Below are 9,309 nucleotides of genomic sequence, written 5' to 3' on the forward strand. Positions count from 1 at the left end.
CGTGCTAGGTCGAGTGTCCGTGTGTTTAAAAGCGCCTAGCTAAGGCAGGTGAGTGCTTTGGATTTTCTCAACATGTGGCCAAGAAAAAGGCAGGAACTAAACAGACAGGGCCTTTTCTGGCTGCACAATCTGAGCAGCGTCTGCTTTCCGAGGCCTACTAGACGTACACTATGAGATACTTCAGATGACATTATTCAGCTGGGAGTCAAGCCAGCTCTCTGGGAATTTTCATTACCTATAGTACATTTCCAGTTACACTTTGAATGTTTTCTTTCTTAAACCTAGATTTGGACCTTCTTAAGCATTTAAATCTGAATCAATATTGACAGAGCAAAATTTGCCTAGTTTTCCCTTCATGAGGCTTCTCTGGAATAAGTATCTGAATTTTTCTTCCCTTCAGATGCTGACATATGAAATAATGAAAAGCAAATGTGGAAATAAGCAAAGCGGAAATGCTCCGTCGACCTTTTACCAAAGCTTTGAAAAGAGATACGAAAAGAAAGAGAAAGAAAGTGTTAAACAAAATGACTAAATGGCCCTTCTTCTGGAAGCAGAGGCGGTGACAAAGAGAGAAAACGGTGATTCCCTAGGGGAAAAAGTGTTTGAAACGATGTGCAGCCTAACAGCCTGGGCACAGATGTCCGTGGAGTATCTTGCATCAGGCCACCACATGGGGATGGGAGGAGAAAGACAACCCCACCTCTGTGCCGACCCAGCATTCTCCAGTAAGATGCACGGCCACTGTTGACAAGAACCAACAGAGGTAACATCCACAGGCTCAGAGAAATGAGAAGACTGCACCCCAGTCAAGGGAGGCCCTGGGGGAAAGATGAAAGACCATGGCGTGTTGCGTGTCCACCGCATGAACTGTGCTTAATCCACAATTAGAGGAATTGTGTTTGGCCTCTGCTTTCTTAGCTACGTAGGTGTGACATGTCAGTTCTGCAATTTATTGCAAATGCTGTCTTAAAAAAAAAAAACCAAATGAACAAAAGATCATAGAGGATGAGAGAAAAAAACAAAATGTGCCGCAGCTGGCGAATCGAGATAATGGGGCATGCATATACACAAACACTGTGATTTTTTTCCATAGGGGTGGCATCTTCCAAAATAAATGTGAAGCAAAAGGAGAAATACTAACCTGACGCTGCCAAGTCAAGCCCTCAACAGACCTCCAGCTTATAAATTATTTTCTTATTCATATGATGGCTTTGGTTTAATTCATTTTGTATTTTAAAAAAAAACCAAGAGCCTTCGCATAAAACTACAATTTCAAGATAATTTTGAAATATTGGATCTCCCTTTCCTCATGGCAACCACTGGTGAAGGCAGATCTCCACCGTCCCTGTGCACAGGGCATGAACTCGGTGATGCTTCCAGTGCCTTATTGAACCTTCATAATTTGATGTGTGGTCCCTCAGTAAAGATGAGCTTGAAAAAAAAAAAAAGAAACGATGAAGCCCACTGGTAAAAGGAAAAGGAAAATTAAACCCAAGAATACTGAGAAGTCCAAACAGGAAGTAAAGGCCTTTTGCTAGATCCCCCGGATCACACTGAAAGACAGGCCAAGTTAAACAGCGATGGAGACGGCAAGGCTGGCGCTCGTACTGTGTTTATCTGGGACTCTGTGGAAGGCAGTCTTATTTGGGTTTGTGCTTCTTTTAGAAGGCATGACTTTCTATAATTATAAATATTCTACAAATGTGTTTTATTGAGTAAATGGAGGAATAAAGTGGATGCTATACAGCCCTGAAGAAAGCGCCTACCAATAACTGAATGTGGAAGAGCCATAGACATGGGTGATGAAAACCGACTGGAATCTAGAGAACAATGGTGCTTAAATTTTGCTGCGATAAAACATCAGGACCCAGGAAGCTTACAAAGGAAAGATTTTAATTGGGCCTGTGGTTCCGGAGGGATAGAGTCTGTATTGGCCGAGTAAAAACTTGGCAATCAACAGCTGAAAACTCACATCCTCGACTGTAAGCAGAAGGCAGGGAAGACATGGCACAGGCCTTTTTATACTCAACCTTGCCCCGAGTGGCACACTTCCTCCAGCAGGGTCACACATCCTGATGCTTCCCAAACAATCCTGCTGGCTGGCTCAAGTACTCAAACATGAGTCTGTCTATAGGGACCATTCTCCTTCCAACTGCCATAAGCAGTAGTAACTGTCCAATATAATAAACAAAAGAGGAACTAATACTAATTGAGAGCTTATTCCCAAGCATTAAACCGAGCACTTTGTTTTATTTCATTTAATCGTCACGTAGGCCTAGGAGATGGGCACAATTATTGTCGTAGTTTTGCAAAGAGGAAATGGAGGCAAAGACATATGAAGGGTCATAGAGCCTTCCGGGCACCAGTTGTCTGATGTAGAATTTGCCTTTACAGCACCCCATGCATGTGCAGAGCCAACAGCTCCTGTGCTTGTATGGCAGGTCAGCTTCCATTCTGTGTGCTCTGCATGTATTATTTGTCTCACTTAACCCCCATGGCAAACACAAGTGGAGTGGCATCAAGGAAACACAGGATAGTTTGCATCTGGGAACTACAGACCTCAAGCTTTACACTGGGGGCAAACTAAAACTTATGGCTCCATAGAGTGTTTCCTGTAGTCTTCTCTGACTTCAGCACACAGATCTCATGTAAATGATTTCAGTTTTGCTTTTAATATATACACGTATGTTTTAATGAACGTCGATTGTTCTCCACTTTTTTCTTATCTGACTGTGGGCCAAGATAGTGCTTTCATATGCTACTCACACATAGGATATATTTATAGTATTGCTTCGATGAATTCTGGGTTCTCATTTCCAGAATGGTTTTATTCTCCTATATTTCCTCAGAAGACGGGAATAAACAGCCCTATAAAACACAATGGTTGAGTACATCATAGAGTTAAATGAGCTTCAGGCTGTTTATAGTAATTAGACTATAAATGGGGAAACAGACCATATGTATGTTATGTTATGAATTATGTTATGTCCATAAAATGTAACACATGGAAATAAATTCTGAGAGTAGTGGTGGACGTATTGGTGTGTTACATGTCAGCATGTAGCCCTGGAGTTCAGGGCCAGTCGGGGTTTGTCAAGTTGCTTCCATTTGGGACCTGGAAAGGTCAAATCACCACAGTAAATGCTGGCTTTGGTTAACCATGAGTGACATTGCACAGACACACTGCTGTTTGCTTCATCCCCACCCCCCACTCTCTTCTTTAATTCCTGCATGCTAATTCCCCAATAACACATAGAGTCACATCTCCCCCAAACTTAGTTATGTTTAAGAAGCAATCTCCTGTGCCAGTGCTTTCAAGTGCACTTCCCGAGGCGGGTGGACCTCTGTGAGTTTGGGGCCAGCCTGGTCTACAAGAGCTACTTCCAGGACAGGCTCCAAAGCTGCAGAGAAACCCAGTCTCAAAAAATAAAACTAAATTTCCCTCAAAAGAACAATACTCAATTTCATATGGAAAGGCTAGCCAAAGATAGCCAAAACAATCCTATATAATAAATTATAAATTAAATTCTGGAGGTATCACAATCCCTGACTCCAAACTCTACTACAGAGCTACAGTACTGAAAACAGTCTGGTACTGGCATAAAAACAGACAGGAGGACCGATGGAAACAAATCAAAGACCCAGATACCTATCCACACACCTATGAACACCCTGATTTTTGACAAAGAAGCAAAAAATATAAAATGGAAAAAGAAAGCATATTCAGCAAATGGTGCTGGTATAACTGGATATCAACATGTAGAAGAATGAAAATAGATCCATATCTATCACCGTGCACAAAACTCAATCCAAATGGATCAAAGACCTCAACATAAAGCAAGCCACACTGAACCTCATAGAGTTGTTTCTAACTAACATTTATATTTTTTTTAACATTTATACTTTAAAGTAACTTGTTTCTATTAATTTGTTTTCTGCCTCATGGCTTTGTTATCTTTACTCTGTCCTGCACATGTTGTTTTCTTGCTTCCTCCATGTCTGGCTGGTGGCTTTGCCTTCTTCTTCCCAGCATCCTTTCTGCCCCCAAAATCCTGCTTAGCTATTGACTATTTAGTCACACCAGTCAGAGTGACATATCTTCATGGTGTACAAAAAGATTATTCCATAGCAGAGAATTCTAAGATCAAAAACACAAATGACAGTTTATACTAGCAAGGATGTGGAATAAGAGGAACACTTCTTCATTGCTGGTGGGAGTGCAAACTTGTATAGCCACTTTGGAAAGCAATATGATAGTTTTTCAACTGGGAGTTAATTTACCTCAATACCCAGCTATGCCACTCCTTGGCATATATACCCAAAGAAAGCTCAATCACACCACAAGGACAGTTGCTTAACTATGTTCATAACAGCTTTATTTGTAAAGCCAGAAACTGGAAACAAGCTAGATGCCCCTCAACTAAAAAATGGATGAGGAAAATGTGATATATTTACACAATGGAGTATTACACAGCTGTTAAAAATAATGACATCAGGAAATTTCCAGGCAAATAGATGGAATTAGGAAAAAGCCATCCTGAGTAAAGTAACTCAGACCCAGAAAGACAAACACGGTATGGACTCACTCATAAATGAATAATAACTGTAAAATAAAATAAATAAACCATGCTACAATTAACTGACACAGAGAGGCAAGGTAACAAGGAGGGCACACGGTGGGGGCATGTATGGCTTTCCCAAGGGAAGGGAATGAAAGGAGATCTCCTGGTTGGACAGGGGGCAGGAGGGCATGGGAACTTGAGGGATCTAGGTTGCAGGGTGAGCAGATGGGGAGCGTGCTGAGAAAGGTGACTGGAAAAGGGGCTCTATGGACTTGGGTAGAAGCCTCATGCCATGGAAACTTCCAGAAGTCCACAAGGATGGCCTTGGCCAAGACTCCTGGCAGCAGGGGATGCATAGCCTGAACTGGCCATTCCCTGCAATCGGATTGGTGACTACCCTGGTTGTCAGTGAAGAGCCTTCATCTAATGACTAATGGAGGCAGATTCAGAGACACATAGCAAAACATTGGCTGAGTGCATGGAGATCTGCCAAGGAGAGGGAGACGGGATTGCCTACAATTACCAGGGGGATCAGGGACATCAAAAGAAAACCCATAGAAACAGTTACGTTGGCTCATGAGAACTCAAGAGTCTGAACCAACAACCAAGGAGCCTGCATGGGACCCACCTAGGCTCTCTGCATATATGTGGAAGCGGTGTAGTTTGGTCTGTTTGTGGGACTCCTGGCAGTGGAAACAGAGCTGTCCCTGGTGCTTTGGCTGGCTCTTAGGAATGTATTCCTCATGTTGGATTGCCTTACCCAGCCTGACTACCTGGAGAGTATTGGTCTAATCGCAGCTTGATATGTCATGCATGTTTTGCTGATGCCCATGGGAGGCCTGCTGCTTTATGACAGAATACAGAGGAGTGGATTGAGAGGAAGGAGAGGGAACATGAGGGAGGGAGCTGGAGGAGAGGAGTGAGGGGAGGCTGCAGTTGGAATGTAAAATTATATATATATATATATATTGCTTTTTAAAGGGAGAGAGAGAGACAGAGAGAGAGAGAGAGAGAGAGAGAGAGAGAGAGAGAGAGAGAGAGAGACTTCATACTTTGCCCATAAGCAAAGAGAAGACTTGGTCCTAGCACTTTTGGGTTGGAGCAGAACAGCATGGGCCGAGGGCAGAGAGCAACAAAAATAATGCTAATTGTATGTTCCAAAAGTAAATAATACATACATCTCTTAAGGAAAGAACTGAAATATACTGAAAGTATGGAATATAAACTTATTAAGCATCTCCAATTCTACTATAAAAATATTTTATTTTATATAGTTTTAATTAAAATGAGCTCACTTCCCTCATTCCTTTTCTCCCTTCAGCCTTTCCAAAGACCCCTCCCTCCAACTCCTTCCATGTCCCCCACTCTCAAATTGATAAGATTGCAAGCCTTGTTTTTATTATTTTACACATATATCTATGCATGTGTATGGACAAATATATAAATATATTCTGCTGAGTTTGTTTTTTGTTTGTGTATATATGGTTTCAAGGACAACCACTCTGCACTGGATAACCAATTAGGAACTCTTTCTTGGGAGAGGCTAACTCTCCCTCTCTCGCTACTCATTAGCTAGCTACCTGTAGTTCTTTGGCTATGGGTGGAACCCAGTGAGATTTTTTTTCCCTTTCATGGTAACATGTCCATCCGTATTGCCACTGCTCTGGTCTGGTTTAAGTAACCATGTCTAAGAGAAACTGTTTCGCAACAAACTTCCTGGTATTCTGGCTCTTGCAATCTTTCTACCTGCTCTTCTACAACGCATCCTGAGTCACAGATGCAGGAGCAATGTTAGAGATGTCTTCATTAGTGCTGGGCTCCCCGTCTACCTCTGCGTTGTTTCCAGTGGTGGCTTCCTGTGATGGCCTCCAGTTAACATAAAGCGAAGCTTCTTTGATGCAAGTGCAGCCACACTTATCTCTGAGTAGCCTTGTAAGAGCTAACAGTAATTAAATGAATGGACTAACAACGTAGTGATAGCAGACTGTCTTCTGAAATCCATGACCTCACTAGCCCAGGGAAGCTGGCTGGCTTTGTAATGTCGAGTATTACTTTTAATCCTTTTGAGTGGGCCTTTGGTCCAATTAGGCAGCTGCTGATCACCACCACTCCGTGAGTTTACACTGGCACCTTTGCAGATACATTGCCATGCTGACTGTGGTTGAAGCTCATAGCTTTCGCAGCCAGGGAGCTTCTCTCCCTTGGCAGCTTGCGAAGTATTTTCTGGTACCATGAAAGCTAGAGCACCGGAAGGAGCCTTTCAGGTCAACTTCGGCTCTAAGAATCTGACTATGGTGTTCCAAGCGTGTGGTGTATAATGTTAGATAGATATAAAATAACATGATTCCTTGAGGCTTTATCAAGCGGCTTTGGTGTTATTTGCCCCTCTTCCCTTCTTTTCCTTTTGTGTTGACCTCCTTCCCCTCGCTAATTGAAATCTCCTTGCAGTTTTCTGGGGTTTTTTTTTTTATAGCACCTGCTATCCCTCCCAACCCCACCCCCTTATGTTCCCTTTATATTCCCTGTCTCTTCAGTTATTCTATGTTAGATATGCACATCTGAAGATCTGGAGCTAGGAACTACAGATGAGCCCTACCACGCTCCATTTGTCTTTCTGGGTGCAGGTTACTCATTCAGTTTAATATTGTCTAGGTCCATCCATTTACTTCAAAATCTCATAATTTGATTTTCCTTTACAGCAAAATTGTATTCCACAGTGTATATGTACCACATTTTCATTATCCATGCATCAATTGAGGGACATTCCAGTTGTGGGGTATGTTTGTTGCACTATGACACGCCCAAGATTGTCAATAAAGTTTACCTTGAATCACAGAAAGGAGCTAGCTACTAGCTGACCAAAACTAACCATAGAGTTTTTGGAGGCTCCAGGACGTATAGAGAGGTACAGGAAGTAGTAGAGAGAGGCTTAGAATGATGCTCCATCTTTTGGATCAAGGAAGGAGAGATAGAGGAGGTCCTGTCTCATTCCTGAAGGGAATTCCATCAAGTTTTTCTTTATTTGGGACAATGTTGGCTGTGGGTTTGTCCTGAAAAGTCTTTATTATATAGAGATATGTTCCCTTTGATCCTACTCTCTCTACGGCTTTTTTTTTAGATTATAATTTAATTACAAATTTTCTCCCTTCTATTTCCTCCCTCCAAACACCCCCACATACCTCTTCTTGCTCTCCTTCAAATTCATGGACTCTGTTTTCATTAATCATCACTGCATGCATATATGTATATTCCTAAATACATATATATATATGTATGTATGTATGTATGTATGTATGTATGTATTCCTAAATATAACCTGTTCAGTTCATATACTAATACCTCTACGTATGTTTTCAGGGCTGACTGTTTGGCACTAGGCAGTCAGTTGGTGTGCTCTTCCCTAGTGAAGGCCACTTCTCCCATTCCATATTCCATACTTTACCCAGTTGCCTCCAGTTCTTCTTTTTTTTTCTTTTTCACTTTTCTACAAGTCAGTTTTACTTAAATCAGGACTGTCCAAGAAAACATTGTTAGCCATTCATGATCTGAATTTTGGCGTACGAATTTAATTATGGTACACATTAAAAGTCATGAGACACTTGTTTTGTAATAAATAAGGCATTGGAATTACTCATTAGTTGCCTTTTTAAGATAAGCTATTAGGAACAACAAAAAAAATAAAAAATAAAAACAAGGCCAGGCATGGTGGCGCATGCCTTTAATCCCAGCACTCGGGAGGTAGAGGCAGGTGGATCTCTGTGAATTTCAGGCCAGCCTAGTCTACAAGAGCTAGTTCCAGGACAGACATCAAAGCTACACAGAGAAATCCTGTCTTGGGGAGAAAAAACAAAAAGGATAAGCTGTTGATCTGTGCTCTCTTCCTTCTTAATTCCAGGAAAGGATCATTTTTGTTCAAGGGATATATTTTTTGGGATTCTCCAAATACTCCATCGGGGTATCTATCCTCTTCCCGGGTGATGCCTTTGTTCTTGTTGGCATCTGTGAATGAGAATCCAGTGCTTGACCTGTCTTCCTCCCAAACAGACCGTGGAGGTTTGGTCCAGTCTTATGCTTGCCTCCCTTTTCCACAGTGTGGTACTGAGCACACTTCTGAGCAAAAATCTTCTTTGCCTTTCTCAACGTCACCCATTTTTAATTCACTCCCCGTAATCAACACAACAGCCGCTATTACCCGAAGATGGGCGTCCGCTCTCTAGCCCAAGGGCACACCGGTTCTCACCTATATCTGCCTAGAGTTCTTTCAAAGGGTTGAAGACTTGTTGGCTCTTTTCTGTCCATTTAGCATATTCATTGGTGTGATCCTTATTCCGCTCCTGTTTTCATCCTTAGTCTGGTCATGTTTTTTCAGTAATGTTGGTAAGACCTTATGGATGTGCCTTCTGATACAGTAACTGGGAAACACAATCTCACAGCAAAGTTACAGATCCTCTCACTCTTACACTCTTCCTATTCTCTTTTCCACAATGTTCCCTGAGCCACGGGTGTGGGAGTGTGTCTTTTATGTATGCACTGGGTCTAAGCTCCACAACTCTGCATTTTGACTGGTTACAGCTTTCTGCAGTAATCTCATCTATTTCGAAAGAAAGATTCTTTGATAAGGTGAGACTACACTTATCTGTAGGCATAAGGAAAATCATGTATAGATTGTTGTTTGGGATTATGCTGGTTTAGTATATTAGTAGTTGTAGAGTCTCCCTTAATAACAACTTCACTAACACTGAGTAGT

General features: G+C 41.9%; 1 pseudogene; it reads right to left on the reverse strand.

Annotated features, from left to right (window-relative positions):
• Positions 1 to 8,189: 8,189 nt before the first annotated feature.
• LOC119818517 lies at positions 8,190 to 8,712 on the reverse strand (annotated as a pseudogene).
• Between the last annotated feature and the right edge of the window lie 597 nt (positions 8,713 to 9,309).

Source organism: Arvicola amphibius, chromosome 7 (genome assembly GCF_903992535.2).
Source record: "Arvicola amphibius chromosome 7, mArvAmp1.2, whole genome shotgun sequence".
Taxonomy (NCBI): Eukaryota; Metazoa; Chordata; class Mammalia; order Rodentia; family Cricetidae; genus Arvicola; species Arvicola amphibius.